This window comes from Tursiops truncatus, chromosome 9, assembly GCF_011762595.2.
Source record: "Tursiops truncatus isolate mTurTru1 chromosome 9, mTurTru1.mat.Y, whole genome shotgun sequence".
In the NCBI taxonomy this organism is placed as follows: Eukaryota; Metazoa; Chordata; class Mammalia; order Artiodactyla; family Delphinidae; genus Tursiops; species Tursiops truncatus.
This window is the reverse complement of record NC_047042.1, coordinates 30,644,548-30,661,951: the sequence shown is the minus strand read 5'-3', so window position 1 is coordinate 30,661,951 and position 17,404 is coordinate 30,644,548. Positions and strand designations below refer to the sequence as shown.

The window sequence follows — 17,404 nt, the reverse complement described above, 5'->3', positions numbered from 1 at the left end:
GACTGAGGCACCTCCTGACCTCACATGCTTCCTTATCTAGCTTAGAGCCCATGGCCTATCAGTCAATCACTCTTAAAGATACGTAACTGCAACTCTTCTGCACCCCCTTCCTCCAGGTACTTGCCTGACCAACCTGAAACCCAGGGAGGCTGTCTCCTGTGAACAACACACCTGCAGGGCAGAGTGGTGCTACAGACAGCTGCGCTGTGAGTCACGATCTACGATCTCGGTGACACTGCCCAGAAATCCACACAGTTCCTCCAGGGGGCTCGGGCAGTACCGAAAGGTTAATACTTGATTGCAGGTAATACTCGATTACACTGTTCCCAGCTAAGCCGTTCTCCACTGTCGCCTAATCTATCTTCTCTCTGAAAGAATGACCCCTCCTCATACTTCACAGAGAATTCGAAGCCATCCAAGAAGACATTGGTCATTCTCTTCTGCACTCCAAGTCCAGCCCTTCACACATGCTATCTGACACCACCAGTTATCCACTCCCCCTTCACTGAGTCTCCCATAAATGTCACACATGCTGTAGCATCTCCTCCCTGCTTGGGGGGTGGAGAAACAAATGCAAAATGCTCTCCATCTCATCTTCTCGCCACCACTCCAGCTCTCTACTCCCTGTAACAGCCGTGTGTCTTTAAATGTTAGCTTCACTTGGTGGCTCCCCTCCTCTGCCCAGTCTCCTCTCACTCTTCAACCCATTTGTCTCCCACCCGCCATTCGCCTGAAACTGTCCTTGGTAAGGTCTCGCTACCAGTTAGGCTTCTTGTCAGGCTCCCTTTTCATCTGACAACATTCCTGCCACAGCTCCAGACTCTACATCTTCTCTGAAAGTCAGTGAAGAAAAAAAGATTCCAAGCAAAATTCCCACAGCCTCTCTGGCTCTGCTCAGGGCTATGTGCCCATCCTGGATCAGTCATGGAATACACAGAGGCTCTTCTGATGTCCTGACCAAACTCTGATACAAAGGTCTCCTTTTTAATGGCTGCATAGTATTCCATTGCATGAATGTATCATTATTTATTTAACCTCTCCTTTGCTAATGGACATTTGGGTTTTTCTGGCAATTTACTAACATAAATAATGCCAGGATGCACTTTCTTAGACCTTGCCCACCTACATACACACTCATACTCACACAGTTCTTTCTTCACCAAACTCATAGAGCTCATGACTGCTGAATTGTGCTTTTTGTGTTTTTGAGGATCTTTCCATCACACCACCAACATGTCACATTGTATGTTCCTGTGACCACTATGTGGAAGAGAAGGGGGGAGGGGACACTGGAGGCTGCAATGTCTAGACTTTGTCTTCACTGTCTTCAGTTCACTAAATGTAGTCCAGCTGTCAAGAAAGGAGCTCTATGAAGTTTAACCTAAAATTAGAAGAAAAAAAAGCTTCAAATTTCTATAGAAGTCTCATTTGCCTTCTAATTTCTCTGGGTGACCTGGAGGTGCAGGGGGAGGCAACTTTCTCCTAATCTGTTCTGCCCTGTAGCCTCTGTTTCCACCATAACAGTTCGCAGGAACTGTTAAAAACCTTGAAATTTCCCATTTGCCTTCTTTTGCCATTGTCTAAGAGCTGCTATGACCCAAGCTGCAGAGAGAGCCTCTACCACATCCCTCCAACCTCCATCCTCGAGGAGGTGACAGCACCCCCAGACCAATGCCTGATGTCTTAGCCCTTGTCTTGATCCCCTGCTTTGTGGTACTGGCCTTGCCTGTCCCACAATGCCCTTATCCTGCCAACCCATCACTCTGAAGCTATAAATCAGCACTTCTGGTTAAATGCAGCATCTCTCAGAATGTCATGTGTTCTTTCTGCTTCTGATGCCTGATTTTTAAAAAAATAATGTCTTTACAAACCTCTCTGGGCTAGCTTCAGTTTAGAAGTCCTAGAACTCAGCTCTAACACTATCCAGATCTGTCTGCAGTTAATACTTGATTACACTTCATGTCCTTTTTTTTTTTTTTTTCTTTTGCGATACGCGGGCCTCTCACTGTTGTAGCATCTCCCGTTGCGGAGCACAGGCTCCGGACGTGCAGGCTTAGTGGCCATGGCTCACGGGCCCAGCCGCTTCGCGGCATGTGGGATCTTCCCAGACCGGGGCACGAACCCGTGTCCCCTGCATTGGCAGGCGGACCCTCAACCACTGCGCTACAAGGGAAGCCCCTTCCTCTCCTTTTATTGTTGATAAATAAGCTTTCTCTTCCTTGACTTGCGGAAAATTGTTTTTGCATTTTTTTCTCTTGTGCCTGTACATGCTCAGTGCCGTGACCAAACACCACCAACCCCATTCTCCCGTCCTTACAACAAAAGTCCTCTTTGTCCTCCTTCTCCCCCCATGCCCAGCAGAGAGTGAAAACACAGACTGAAAATGTTCTCTCTCCTAGCCCTTTCTGATGGGATCCCTGCCCCTCTCCCTCAGCATTTGCAACTCCACACGGGTTCCCAGGGAAAATCCCAGCCCCCTTTGGAATACGGTCTTCCCTCGGGTCACATTTGCTGATATTTTGTAAACGAAACTTTCTTTTACTGGCACTTAGTAAACTGAATGAACAAGTATCAGTACTACTCATAGGGACTTTGCTCGTGGTCCAGTGGCTAAGACTCCGTGCTCCCAATGCAGGGGGCCCGGGTTCAATCCCCGGTCAGGGAACTAGATCCCATATGGCGCAACTAAGAGTTCACATGCCACAACTAAAGACCCGGCACAACCAAATAAATAATTTTTTTTAAGTACTACTCATAAAATATAGAGAGAACTTACAACTGCCAGCATTGTTTCTAAAGGGTGTTACAAACGCTGCACTATTGACATTAGTTAACACATTTGTTTTAAAGACTCAGTTTTATCAGAAGCTTCAAAACAGAATCAGGAATGGTGTACAAGTTATAGTCCCTGCCTTGTGATTATTTTGGTTTTCCAAAGCCTAATTTTTTTCTAGATCTGCATACATGAGTGATTCTTTATCCTGTGAAAGTAATACTTTATCACTACATAGCTCCCTAATTCCCATTTACTCATAAGATTTAGAAGAGAGGAGCTCAAAAGGAAAGTTATTCAACTTGAAACAAAATTTCTAGTAAGAAAATAACTAAGCGGGCTTCCCTGGTGCTGCAGTGGTTAAGAATCCGCCTGCCAATGCAGGGGACATGGGTTCAATCCCTGCTCCGGGAAGATCCCACATGCTGTGGAGCAACTAAGCCCGTACACCACAACTCCTGAGCCTGCGCTCTAGAGCCCACGAGCCACAACTACTGAGCCCTCGTACCACAACTACTGACGCCCGCATGCCTAGATCCCGTACTCTGAAACAAGAGAAGCCAGCACAATGAGAAGGCTGCGTACCGCAACGAAGAGTAACCCTGCTCATTGCAACTAGAGAAAGCCCATGTGCAGCAACGAAGACCCAACGCAGCCAAAACTAAATTAAAAAAAAAAAAAGAAAGAAAATAAGAAAATAACTAAGGCTTGAAGCAGAAGAAACCCCAGCTGGCCTATTTCCATTACCTAATTAAGAAGGTAAATCAAGGGACTGCCGTGGCGGTCCAGTGGTTAAGACTCCACACTTCTAATGTAGGGGGCACAGGTTTGATCCCTGGTCGGGGAACTAAGTCCTACATGCTATGCAGCGTGGCCGAACAAAAAAGAAGGTGAATCAATATACGAATGTTTGCTGATTTGATTAATTTGGGGGGTGGTGAATTACATTTATGGTATTCAATGTCTCAGTCTATAATAATGCACATATGTACATATGACTTTTTTTTTAAATTTCCTTCCTTTTTAAAAATTTATTTATTTATTTTGGCTGTGTCGGGTCTTACTTGTGGCACGCAGGCTCTTTGTTGCGGCGCGTGGGCTTCTCTCTAGTTGTGGCGTGGGCTCCAGAGCACGTGGGCTCTGTAGTTGAGGAACACGGGCTTAGTTGCCCCGAGGCATGTGGGATCTTGTTCCCATACCAGGGATCAAACCCACGTCCTCTGCATTGGAAAGGGGATTCCTAACCACGGGACCACCAGGGAAGTCCCACATATGACTCTTTTAAAGAACAGATTCTCTGATCCCCCAAGTCCCACTGGAGCCAACACTTTTCTGCAGTCCTATGAGATCCAGGATTGTTTTCCTCTGGTTTGTCCCAGAGTGTGGCACGTCTACCTCTGGAGGTACCTGAGATGACTTTTGGAGGTATGTGAACACATTTTTAAATTTCAACCGGTTTCCAATATTTATTTTACAATAGATTACTTTTCTATAGCTACAGTAGATTATTTTTCTACAGATAGAAAAAAACATAGCTAGCGTATCAAACTCCTGAATTCATGAGTACTATTGCTTAGGGTGAGATTAAAGTATCACTAGTAGATCCAAAGATAAATATTAAGTAAAACCTACAATAAAAAGTACACAGATATGACAAAAATCAGGAAGGTGGTACAAGGGTGACTGAGGTTGAGAAGACCCTGCTCTCTCTCTCGTGCTGCCTGAAACATTATGGTGCTTCATCAGAGTTCAATAATGTGATACCTGACCCTCATCCATCCTTTTTCCTGCAATATTTCGAATAGTCTGCCACAGGCAAGGTGAGTTAACTTAGTGGCTGGCTTTCTGTGCTCCCTGTTTCCTGCGTAGCTGGTGCAGCAAAGCAGAACCCACCTGCTGAACTAATTGTGCTGAATTTGGGCATCAGAAAAGATGCCGGTCATTTATCTGCTCAGTGGCTAGTGAGTTCTTTGGCATTTGTTTTACTTTTGAGAAGGACAAAGAGGGAGGTAATGATCTTCTCTCCAGGAGTCCTGGGCAGCTGACTCAGAGTCACAGGACTTGCTGGCCTGGAGGCATTTCAACACCAGGCTCGGGCCCTTGCAGAGCAAATCCCATGACTCCAAGGGACTGCCCCCACTCACTGTTGTGCCAGAATGCCCCTGTGAATGATACTGCTCAAGTGAGTAGGTCCTGGAAAAATCTTCTTATGTTATAAGAATTTTATGGGAAGAAGGTGCTTGATCTTGTAGGACTTAATTTATTTTAACAATTGTTATTTATTTATTCAGGTATAACTTTATTCTAGAAAGGATATGAGATGACTTACAAAAATATTCACAGTAAGATAAAACTTTAAACAAGTAGATGAGGAAACTAGGGCAAAAGGAAAGTGAGAGGGCTTCCCTGTTGGCGCAGTGGTTGAGAGTCCGCCTTCCGATGCAGGGGACACGGGTTCGTGCCCCGGTCCGGGAAGATCCCACATGCCGCGGAGCGGCTGGGCCCGTGAGCCATGGCCGCTGGGCCTGCGCGTCCGGAGCCTGTGCTCCGCAACGGGAGAGGCCACAACGGTGAGGGGCCCGCGTACCGCAAAAAAAAAAGGGAAAGTGAGAGCAGGAAAGATAAAATGGAGCCAAGAATGAGGACTGTCACCAACATGCTTGCAATACGGGCTCTGCGCTTTCTAGCGGTGGTGGCACAGGGGCCTCTAGGTTTCCTCACAGCGTGAAGGCAGCAATGAGTGATGAGCCCATAGTGACCCTGACTTTTTTCCTAAAAAGAGAACACAAACAAACAGCTGCTCAGGACAAGGCTAACCATTCCATGTGCTGAGATCAGAGGAGTTTCTAGTGTACATGTGATGCCTTCAATAGCATCCTTAATAGTGTCCCTAGGGTGCACCATGGTGGCTTCCCAGGGCTGGTTAATACCAGGTCCTTAAGCAGAGGTGGACAACTGATTTCTGACGAATATCTGAAGGCAATTCAGCAGAGAAAGGGTAGTCTTTCAGCAAACGGTGCTGGAACAATTGGATATTCACATGCAAAAGATGAACTTTGAGCCATACCTCACATCATACATAAAAATTCATTCAAATGGACCATATTTTCATTTTCATATTTAATTTAATAGCTGTACTGAGGCATAATAAATAGTAATAAATAATAATAAATTATTGTTCATATTTAACGTGTACAGTTAAATAACTTTGACACACATACGTATCCAGGAAGAACAGAATTGCTGCTGAGGGAAGGCAGACTACATCATCGGTCAAGGTTCAGCTGCAGAGAACAGAATACATTCTAGCAGAAAATGCCACTCTAGTTGAAGCAGAAAAAGACATTTCAGAGTATAAAATGATGTAACAATAGAGGCTCTACCCTGAGCTTCTAGGAACAACTCTCAGTCTCACAACCAAGCCAGAGTCAGCAAGCTGCCTCTGCTAAGCTAGGAAGCCACCCTGACTTCTGCAGGCCTCAGAGCTCTACCACTTCCTCCTCATTAGTAAAGAGATGCATGTGCCCTGCCTCTCCTCATAAAATCAGTTCCAAATTCAGGTCTTGCAACTGATTGTTGAAACCTAACTGACATCTGGAACTCTAGCTTCAAGAAAGTCTGGGCAATGTAGTTTTTAGCTTTCCAGCCTCTGCAGTACTGGAAGGCACTTTATTTTATTTTTATTTATTTATTTTGGCTGTGTTGGGTCTTCGTTGCTGTGTGCGGGCTTCTCACTGCAGTGGCTTCTCTTGTTGCGGAGCAAGGGCTCAGTAGTTTTGCCACGTGAGCTCTAGAGCGCAGGCTCAGTAGTTGTGGCGTGCAGGCTTAGTTGCTCCGCAGCATGTGGGATCTTCCCGGAGCAGGGATTGAACCCATGTCCCCTGCATTGGCAGGCAGATTCTTAACCACTGCGCCACCAGGGAAGCCCTGGAAGGTACTTTAGAAGGAGCTTGGGGTAGATGTAGAGCAAACAAATCCACAATACCCATCACGCTGTGGAAGGAGTTGGTTTGGGGGACAAAATCAGGAGTTCAGTTTTGAACATGGTAACTTTAAGGTATCTTTGAGATAGAATAGTAGAGGTGTATAGTAGGCAGGGGAATAAAATGCTGCAGCATAATATAGTGGTACAAGCACAGATTCTGGGTCTTGGGTTGGGTCTGGGTCTTGAACCCAGTCTGCTGGTGTTCATATCATACCTATATCATTTATTAGCTGTGTGACATTGGAAAAGTTACTTAACATCTCTGTGCCTCAAATTTTATCACCTATAAAATGGGAATAGTAATAGCATTTGCCTAAGTAAGGTTGCTATGAAGACTTAAATTAGTTAAGTTTTGTAAATCGTTTAAAACAATACCTGTCACAAAAGAAGTGTGTTTGCTCTAGTAATAATTACTATTGTCTTAATTAATAATTATTGTTTAATTAATAATGCAGGTGGTCCTCCATATCATGGGTTCTGGGAAATAATGAATTTGTGCTATTTTAAGCCACTAAATTTTTTTGTTACATAGCAACAGATAACCAATACAGTCGCCTAAGTATGAAGTGATATTAAGGAATTATTAAGTTAGAACTGTTACAATTTGGAGTTACAAAACATGTTCTTTTTACCCTGGGGTGCTGCCTGCCTGCCTCTCCCAGAGAGCCTCAACCCCTGTGCTGGGCCCAGTGACGCTGCCTGGACAGTATGTGCTGACCAAGGCGGCCCAGCCCGATGCCACCCACTCCTGTTCATCCAGCCCCAGGTCCTGGTGGCTTCCACCCCTGCCTCTACCCTCTGACTGGGCTTTGCATGTTCCGCTGACCCAGGGAGGTGGTGGGTGGAGGCGCCAGGCTTCAGCTGCCTTCTGGGGTAGAACACTTACCTGACCACGGCGGGTCAGCGGTGCTCACCCCAGTGAGAGCAATTCCAACTTTAAAAAAAAAGGTGATTTTTTATTAGTGATACATACAGAAATATGCAGGAAGTGTCTGGGATTTATTTTAAAATAATGGTAAAGAAATAAATAGATCAAAATATATGAAGAAAACACGGTAAAATGTTAGTAATGACTAGATCCAGGTGATAGATATACATGGAATCATTGTGCTATTCTGCCCTTAGATATGTCTGAAATTTTTCATATTAAAATGTAAATATACATACATATAGATGGGTGTGTATAGAGAGGGAATTCTGTCTTAAAGCCCGTTTCTCCTCTTCCTCCTTTATGTTGATGTTTCCTAATTGTCGCTTTCATTTGTCTCACGAGGGTATCCCCTTTGGGTGGACTGTATTTCTAAAAGATGTCCCTATTAAAGCATACTTTTATAATCTTCTCCTCTTAAAAGTTGGATTAAGCCTGCAAACTCCAGCTCTGTGCGTCCTGGAGTCCAGTGTGAGCCCCCACAGGGGGACAGCCACCTCCTCTCAGCAGGTCTGGTTGAGCCCCTGGGGGCTGGAATGCCCTTGAACAATGGCCCTTATTTGCTGCCTTTCAGGGGGCCTGGCGTGCTCTCCTGGTGCCAACCCCAGCTGTCTTTTTCACCATTCTGAGCTCTCCTCCGGCACCTCGGCCGAGCCTTAATTCTTTCTCAGAAACCCGATTCCTTCGGCAGAAGCCATGTGTCCGCTCAGGCCCCATCTGACAGCTGTGGCCCCTGGCCTGGCCCTACAGACATTCAGTGTTCCCTTTCACAGGCCGTGGCGTGTTCCTGCCAGAAAAGTCCACTTCCTTTACGAGTCTCTTTTCCATGGTGTCGCTCTTTGTGGCCTTGAGTGTCATGCCAATTCCTTGCACACTTGATGAAAGGATTTGGGGGCAGAAAACTTGAATCAATGGGGTCTTTTTATTTTTGAACATCAGTAAACAGCACAAATCAGTTCAATGAGTTCAGACTCAGTTATTTCCATGCTTGGTGCAGTCTCTACCCAGCATTAAATCCCACTGAAAATGCCTCTTATTATCTCCAGCTAATGAAGAATGTTGCTCTTTTTTCGTGGTTTGAACACACTCCAAAACACTGGCCTGAAAGATCAGTTTAACACTGGACAGCACTGAATACAAAAATCTTTAACTTTCCCTTTTCTACAGCTCACTGACATTATTCTAATCGTTTTCTTTCCTCTTCATTTATTCTGCTCACTGACAGTATTTTTATCTGTTTGGTAGTGTAAAATGCAACCATTTGTTTTTGAGACTAATGAAGACATGCCAGGATCCTTTCCATTGATTCAGTTATGAATAATATAATTAGAGATTAAGAGGTCCAGTTAACCTGTTAATTTGTCATAGTTGTACCTCCATCAAAACGGCCCCTTCTCACCTGTGTCATTCCCAATATCCAAACCCAGGAAGAACACTTCACAGTATATTGTGGCACCAGCAAAGAATATGACCCTCAATATTTTTTACTTAAAAATAATTGGTGGTATATGAATTTATTGAGAAATAAAACCACAGAACAAATATTCCTGAAAGAAGATTTTAAGGCAAAAAAATCTATGTATTGTCCCCTGTAATACTGAATGCCCCCATATTTTTAAAAGGTTAAATCTTTTACAGTTAAACCACTAATACCACGAGCATAAGTTAAGCGGTACCAGTGATATAGCTTCATCAGGTACTGATAACACCTAGTGAAACCCTCAGCCCAGCAAGAGGGTTCAGTGGCAGATTCCAGAATCAGACTGCAGGGGTTCAAATCTCAGTTCTAGTACTTACTGTGTGACCTTGGGCAAATTGCTTCACCTCTCAGTGCCTTAGTCCCCTCATCTGAAAAATCAGAACAATTAGAGTACCTATTGTCTCCTCTCCTCACCTTGGTGGGTTGTTGTGAGGATGTAAAACACTTAAATTACTGTCCAACATGGGCTTCCCTGGTGGCGCAGTGGTTGAGAGTCCGCCTGCCAATGCAGGGGACGCGGGTTCGTGCCCCAGTCTGGGAAGATCCCACGTGCTGCGGAACGGCTGGGCCCGTGAGCCATGGCCGCTGGGCCTGCGCATCCGGAGCCTGTGCTCCGCAGCGGAAGAGGCCACAACAGCGAGAGGCCTGTGTACCGCAAAAAAAAAAAATATATTGTCCAACATATGGAAAACAATCATTGTCATTGCCATTGTTGTTATCCTGGGTGGATGACCATTAACTCTCTCTGCTCTAGCCTCACAGCCCTGCCAGAATGTTCTTCCTGCAGCACTGCTACCTTCTTTTCTCACACTAGCCCACACTTGACAAAACCTCTGGCATTTTTTCATTCATCAAGTGATCTGCCACTCTCCCTTGGGGGAAGTTTCATTTCTGTGGCAGGATAAATCACCAGGCTTTCACTCAGAAGGCAGAAATGATCAGGAAACCCCAGGTCACAACATGAAACAGATCTGGTTTTTCAAGATCCTCATTAACTTAAAAAACTTTAAAAAAAATGTTAACCTAGATGGAAAGTTGAGCTAACTTTATCCCTCTGTTTGAAGCACATTCTCATTAGTCTCCACATAAGTCTGTTCCCTTGTTTTATATTTTACTTATTCTCTTGTTCACTTTCCTCACTCCCATCTTCCCCCACCCCAGCATTCTATGTTTAAGGTGACTCTCTGTTTCGGGCTTTGTGAAAAGGCGGTGTGGCAGTGGTGAATGCACGTGTCTTTAAGTTACACATGTGTTGTGTGTGATGTTCCCCCTACAGTCTTAAGGTCCACGCGGTTGTGAGGACTTCTAGGCTTCTCTTCTCCCTGCTGCCTAGTACCCCAGAGCACCCATCCTTACATCTGACTCTCCTGGTCCCCAGGTGACAGACACCCAAGTTGCTCCCAAACATCCTCTACAACAAACCAGGGAAAAGAGAGGTTCTCGGAAGATGGTCTTGGGAAATCTTGCTACTACGTGGATGAAAATAAAATTGGATCCCCACCTACCACTAGGTACGAAGTGAACTCTAGATCGATTAAAGACCAATATCCGAAAGCTGAAACAATGGGATTAATAGAAGTAGGTGTGGGTGACTATCTAAGTGACCTGGCGGAGTAGAGAACTTCTTAAACTAAACCTCAAAAGCATGAAAGTCCTTGAACATTTCTTCCATTCACCTTGGTTTTCCAGTCCTCCCTCACCTCTTGGTCAGCCCTTCTGAATTGCCGAGAGGTTATCTTTTGTTTAAAAACAAAAGTGGAACAACAAAACTTTCAATTCGCCCTTCCTGTAAATCAAAGAGATAGTCTTTTTTCTAGGGTTTTCCTTCGTCCGGCTCAGGGGTCAGTAATCTATGGCCCATGAGCCAAGTCTAGCCTACCTCACAGTTTGGTACAGTGTGCTAAAAAAGGTTTTTACATTTTCAGATGGTTGAGGAAAAAACAGAAGAAGAATATTTTGTGACACTTGAACAACCTATGAAATGTCAGTGTCCATAAATAAAGTTCTGTTGGAACCCAGCCAAAATCACTTATTTCCATCTTGTCTACACCTGCTTTCTCACCGCAGCTGCAGGACTGAGTAGTTGTGACAGAGACTGTACAACTCCCAAAGCCTGAAGTATTGACTCTCTGGCCCTTGACTGGAAAAGGTCTGCCACCTGGATTGCATGCCCCTTGAGGATGGGAGTCGTATCCAATAGGTCTTTTATTTCCCTGACGTCTTAGCACAGGGCCTTGCAGGTAAGCAGTGCTATTTATAACACATAGGACTACTTTTGGCTTCAAGTAACAGAATACCCTACCGATAGGGTTTTTAATTCTAACGTGACAAGGAATCCAGAGATAGGGCTGGCACTGATTCAACAGCTCAAGGTCTCTTCCCCTGTCCCCTCAGGGTTGCAAGAGAATAGAGATAGCTCCTCAGAGAGTTTCTTCAAGTGACCATGTTCAAAGACAGAAAACTGGCAGCAACAAGGGCAAAGAAATGACCTGGTATACGCTTCTCTTATAGGAGAAGAAAATATTCCCTGAGACACCCCCATCCCAGCAGACTTCCCTCCTTGGTATTAGCCAGAAGTGGATCATGTGCTCACTTAGGCCAGGGGCTGGATCCCCCTTCCTTGAGAGCTAGAGATCTCCACCCAAAACTCAAACGGCATCAGAGAACGAGGAATAGGGCATGGCTTTGGAGTAGGCAAAGAATAGCATCTGCCTAAGGATTAACTAATGATGAGGCTGATTTTTGAACTTGGAAAGGCAACCCAAAAATTTGAGCTATTTTTTTCTGAGTGGAACCAAGCAATAGCTTGATTCCAACCTTCCCTATGATTGATAACTCATTTTAAAAGAGAATAAACTTTTCAAATAGTTTCAGATGGTTTTCAAACTGTAGAAGCCCCAAAATTGACTGAGTAGCTTTTACAAGTTCTGCATGGTCTTTTCTAATGAAATTTAACGGTCCACAGTCAGGCCCCTCAGCTGCACAGAGTCACATGGTGGGAGACCATAAATTGAATAGCATCCCACAGCCTGCCCTCTTATAGTCAAAACTCTTATATGCATAATGGCTGGTCCATCAGGATCACGGGAGTGATCTTTCACAATGGTTAAACAAGCAATCAAACAGGACGATAGTAATGGCTTCCAACCAAAGCATGCTGCTGCGTGTAGGAAAGAAAGGCCAGGATGTGAACACACAGGTTCCAGAGAGATGTGAAGCCAATGCCCAGCATGTGATCCGGGCCCCTGTGATTCAGAGCCACCGGCTCTGGCAGCCTGCCCCGACAGGTGGCCCCTTTGATTCTCCCGACCCGTGTTTCACATTCTGTTTATGAACCTCTGCACACTCAGTTCAGCAGATGAGCAAATGAAGACAAAATCAAACAAGGACAAGTAATAGCAAGAAAAATAATATAACTTTTTTTTTTTTTTTTTGCGGTACGCGGGCCTCTTACTGTTGCGGCCTCTTGCGCTGCGGAGCACAGGCTCCGGACGCGCAGGCTCAGTGGCCATGGCTCATGCGCCCAGCCGCTCCGCGGCACGTGGGATCTTCCCAGACAGGGGCACGAACCCATATCCCCTGCATCGGCAGGCGGACTCTCCACCACTGCGCCACCAGGGAAGCCCTAATATAATTTTTAAACCTAGAAATCTCGAAATGCCAGCTCTGTAAAGAGAGTGTTATGATGAGGTGGGTTTTATATACTTTTAGAAGATTTGGCCGCTCTTCTTCCTCAATATCAGTGTTTCCCAAATTTTTTTCAGTCTATGACTTTGTGGTATCTGCCCCCACACTCTTGTCCTATTCTGACAGTCCCACCTGCCTTTAAGACCCAGGCATGAACATAATCCACACAGTCCTGCCCCACAAAAATTTGGGGGAAATAGGTGCAGGGGTAGACATTACAAATTTATATGTAGCGAGTAAAACACTTTGTTTCACAAAGGCAACTTCCTTGACCACTTCAGTGCATAGCCTTAACTTTGTAGATCAATGTTTCCTAATGCCAGAAGAAGGTAAGGAAGTGGTCAAAAGAACAACAAAACATATTTAAAAATTTAAACTTTAAAGCATTGACTCCTGCCATGAACCACAGTCTACCCAAACTTCTCCCAGAAATTCAAATGTGGCTATGGAGTTGCTCTCTCTGCTTCAGTCAAACATTACACTTTCTATGACCTGTTGTCAATATTATCGGCACCCCCAATACACACACACACACACACACACACTCAAAAATTGTAATAGAATTTGCATTCTGTGGTGAACGGGTGAAAAGAAAGGGATCCATGAGAATTGGTGTCAGCTTCCAACTGTATCCCCTTCTCCTGGGTCCCTGGGAGAAGCAGGGGGTGAGGGCTGTGATGCTGGGCCCTAAACCCGACTCCACTCACAGGTCTCGGCTCTGGAACAGAGTGTGCAGCTGGGCACACTCTTCACTGAACTGGAGTTCTTTTGCATTTCCGTATTTAGTTCAAGGTATTGAGAAAAACCCTGTTTCATTTTCAGTCATTTCATGTAAAGGATTAGTGAATAGATACCATTTAGCTCTAAAACTACATAAGCTTTAGAATTCACATGATTCACAAAAGAAAGATAAATAAATGTGCAAGAAAGTTTTTGTCCAAACCCACCAAATTAAGAAAATGCTGAAGATAAAGAGAGCAAGATGGAATGTAGCCTCTTTATAAAAACTGATCAGCTGTAACGAGAGAGATTGTGTTATTATGTGTGTGAGCTGAGGTTTGTTTCATTGTAGTTATGTATGTCTTCAATGAAATCACATTCTACACATTTTCAGAATTTTCCCATATATACTTAAATCAGAAGCTTCCTGCTTTTTATGTGAAGGAAACTTCTATTTGTTTTATAAATTTCATGTGAGAATTGCAATAGCCCTCTCTTACTGGCATAAGGCCTCCAAACCTCAATCCATAAGAATTGTCCAGAGCCTACTCTATGCCTTGCCCTGTGCTAAGTGTTTGTATGTACTTACTTTTAAGTAATAGTCTCTTCAATTTAGTGACTAGAAAAGTGTTCAAAAGTTATTAGAACATGTGATGCAATAAAAGGGAAGTAGTATTACTTATGCAGTACTCAAAATGCAGAACCTGAATGTAAGCATGAGGAAGCATGAGAGAACCCTAAAATGAGGGGCATTCTGTAAAACACTCTTCAAAAATATTAATGTCTTGAAAGATAAAGTAGGCTGAGGGAATGTTCCAGATTCAAGAAGACTAAAGAGGGCTTCCTTGGTGGCGCAGTGGTTAAGAATCCGCCTGCCAATGCAGGGGACACGGGTTCGAGCCCTGGTCTGGGAAGATCCCACATGCCGCGGAGCAACTAAGCCCGTGCGCCACAACTACTGAGCCTGCGCTCTAGAGCCCACGAGCCACAACTACTGAGCCCGCGTGCCTAGAGCCCGTGCTTCGCAACAAGAGAAGCCACCACAATGAGAAGCATGCGCACCGCAACGAAGACCCAAGACAGCCAATAAATAAATAAATTTTCCTCTGGAAAAAAAAAATAAGAAAAGAATGCTGGAGACAGACAGTTGGGTGTAGGGAGTGGGCATTAAATCAATTATGTGTAATGGGAACTCGACCTCTGTGTTTCCTCTTCTTTATCTCCACTCCTGGGAAATAGGTCAGAGAAAACAATACCAGATGTGCATTAAAACATTGTCCCTATTACGCTCTCCGTAGAAATCAGGCTTGACCCTCTGCCCTGGCTGTAGGGTGAGCATGTCACCCTCATAGCTCCCCTCCAGCTGTGGCCCCCAACCCCTGACTTGGTTGCCTGGAGCAACACAAACTCCAGGCCACTGCTCAACCCGTGGGGAAGCTCTTCCTGTCCCTGTGGAGCTGCTCTGTGTGACACACCAGCCACTGGCACATGTGGCCAGTGAGCACTTGCAATGTGCTGGTCTAAAATACACACTGGACTTCAAAGACTTTGCATGAAAAAAATATACAATATCTGGGCTTCCCTGGTGGCGCAGTGGTTGGGAGTCCGCCTGTCGATGCAGCAGACACGGGTTCATGCCCCGGTCTGGGAAGATCCCACATGCCGCGGAGCAGCTGGGCCCGTGAGCCATGGCAGCTGAGCCTGCGCGTCCGGATCCTGTGCTCCGCAACGGGAGAGGCCACAACAGTGAGAGGCCTGCGTACCGCAAAATAAAATAAAATAAAATAAAATATCTCATCAATAATTTTACACATTGATTACATGCTGAAATGATGTTTTAGAGATATCGAGTTAAATGGAACATAGTCTGAAAAGAATTTCAACTGTTTCTCTTTAGTTTTTTAAAATGTGGCTGCCAGGAAATTTAAAGTTACACACGTGGCTCACATTATATTTGTACTGGACAGTGCTACCCAGCTGGGACTGAGCAGCCCCTTTCATCCTGCCCTCAGTGTGCACCCTGACATATTTCTACCGTAGCCCCTGCACAAGCTTCTTCACCTGGCTGCTAACTCCAACTGGACTGCCAGCGCCATAATGCTTGGTGCCCTTTTATCCTCGGTTTCTAGCATCGTGCCTGCAACACCTAACAAAGGGTGTCATGGAGTTAATCATTACTGTTCTTTTTTTGTTTTTGTTTTTGTAATCAGGGTGAAATTCACATAACATAACATGAACCATTTTTTATAGTAAATATTTTATACTTTATTTATTTAACATTTTTATTGGAGTATAATTGTTTTACAATGGTGTGTTAGTTTCTGCTTTATAACAGAATGAATCAGCTATACATATACATATATCCCCATATCCCCTCCCTCTTGCGTCTCCCTCCCACCCTCCCTATCCCACCCCTCTAGGTGGTCACAAAGCACCGATCTGATCTCCCTGTGCTATGCGGCTGCTTCCCACTAGCTATCTATTTTACATTTGGTAGTGTATATGTGTCCATGCCACTCATATGAACCATTTTAAAGTGAACAATTCAGTGGCATCTAATACATTCACCATGTTTTCCAACCACCACCTCTATTTAGGTCCCAAACTTTTTCACCATGCCAAAATGAAACCCACGCTCATTAAGCAGTTATTCCCCATTCTCCCCTCCCTAGAGCCCCTGGCAATCACCCATCTGTTTTCTTTCTATGCATTTGCCTATTCTGGATATTTCATATAAGAGAATCATACAACATGTGACCGTTTTCGTCTGGTTTCTTTCACTTAGTATATTGTTTTCCGGGTTCATCCACATCGTAGCACGCATCTGTGCTTCATTCCTTTTTGTAAAAAATGGTCCTTCTTCTATTCACATTACGCCCTCCTACCTGAATGCACTCTCCCCGTGCCTCCTCTGTGCTTATCCAGCTTAACTCATCACTCAAGAACTAAGTCATACTTTCTCCATAAAGATTTCTCTACATCCTCCATCTTCTCTGAACTCCTTTAGCTCTATCTACATTACTTAATTTAAACGCCACACACCAGTGATGTGTAGGATTGGTGTTTAAATAATCCAGCAGATAACGGTGTGGGGAGGGGGATGAATAAGACGAGACTGGCCATATATTGATGATCCTTGGAGCAAGTGATGCGTACATGGAAGTTGATTATGTCATTCTCTCTATATTGTGTATGTTTGAAAGTTTCCAGAATAAGAATTTCAAAAGGTGTTTCATACTATTACCTGGTCTATGAGTCTTATTCTCCCCATGAGATCCTATGCTCCTCTGAGGTCAGAGATTGTCATTCATGCCTTGGTTGATGATGGCTAGTATAGAAAGGCAGACCTCCACTGGTGAATTAAATTCTATCTGAGGTGTTAAAAAATTTCATTGAGAAAAAGCTGAATTTAGACATGAGAATAAAGATCCAAGAGGCTATTCCAGCTTCAGTTTCCTGACCTTTCTTCTACAGTTAAAATCCCTTTTGATTTTTGCTCTAACTTCTTTCTTGGGCTTACAATTGATCTCCCATGAATGAGCTCAATGCACTGGCTCCTGTGATCTGAGACATGTCTGGATAATCCATAATTATCAAAAATCTGGAAGCCAGGTTTCCATTCAGATTTCTATTTTTGCCCCTCCCTTCTCTCTGTCTGCTTAGATCCCATTCTAGTTCTCTCTTGTGTCCCACTGATCTACGGGCACCAAAAGTAGAAAAGAAAGGCATCGTTGCTTCCACATCCACTCATTAAACTCTCATGTCTTATTCTCCTTCTACACTAATAATTCAGAGAAAATACTTTAATAACAAAACTAGGACTTAGTATGA

The 17,404-nt window shown here is 44.3% G+C and overlaps 1 long non-coding RNA gene across 1 annotated transcript; it reads left to right on the top strand.

The window, feature by feature from the left end:
- Positions 1 to 167: 167 nt before the first annotated feature.
- On the top strand, positions 168 to 11,205 carry LOC109548904 (uncharacterized). The gene is made up of 3 exons (XR_004528103.2): positions 168 to 304; positions 10,545 to 10,677; positions 11,092 to 11,205. It is a non-coding gene; the product is annotated as an uncharacterized lncRNA (long non-coding RNA).
- Positions 11,206 to 17,404: the final 6,199 nt, after the last annotated feature.